The following is a 718-nucleotide window of genomic DNA, read 5'->3' as shown; positions in this document are numbered from 1 at the left end:
AAAAATTTACATCACTGATCAAATGTTTATGCAACCCAATGTAATGATTCGTATGCAAGATAATATTGTAAATGAACTTTGAATTGACCTCACTGATGGCTTGTGCAAACCACTGAAAAGACTGATAAAGTATCGTGAGATCAGTGATGTTGCTTGAGCAACAGTATTTCTTTTTGTTAAAATAATAGCTGCCCCAGAAAACATGTTTTTATGCATGTTTGTTCTATTTTATCTTGTTTGCTGAAAATATTATCCAAGCCTATGACTTTGTTAGCCTCAATTTCAACTCGAAAAGCAAATATAACCATGAACATCCAGGAAAGGAGGAAAAATGCTGTGGCGTTGGTCCAGTAGGCCCATCAGCCTTTCATATAGGCTGCATTGTTAATGCTGAGACACTGTTAAAACTCACACAAATAACCTTTGACCCTGTTGTTGGAAGAAAACACAAAAAGAATTTCAACACTCAAATCAAAAACCGATCAATAAGTCAATACATACTGCGTTTTTGTTTTCAAATGGTAATTTTGACCCTAGAAGTTCATTTATATTTAATATAAGTCACACTGAACATACTAGGTGTAATGACTCAAGGAATGAGCAGTAAGTTATCCAATGGGTCAGACTTATGTTCAGTAAATAAAGGAATTTATCAATTTATTAGCAATTGATTAACATTTGGCAAACTAAACGTCAACATTACCATGTAGTATAGACA

The sequence above is a fragment of the Sinocyclocheilus grahami genome, unplaced genomic scaffold (assembly GCF_001515645.1).
Source record: "Sinocyclocheilus grahami isolate Dianchi unplaced genomic scaffold, SAMN03320097.WGS_v1.1 scaffold828.1, whole genome shotgun sequence".
Classification (NCBI taxonomy): domain Eukaryota; kingdom Metazoa; phylum Chordata; class Actinopteri; order Cypriniformes; family Cyprinidae; genus Sinocyclocheilus; species Sinocyclocheilus grahami.
This window is presented reverse-complemented; position numbering follows the sequence as displayed.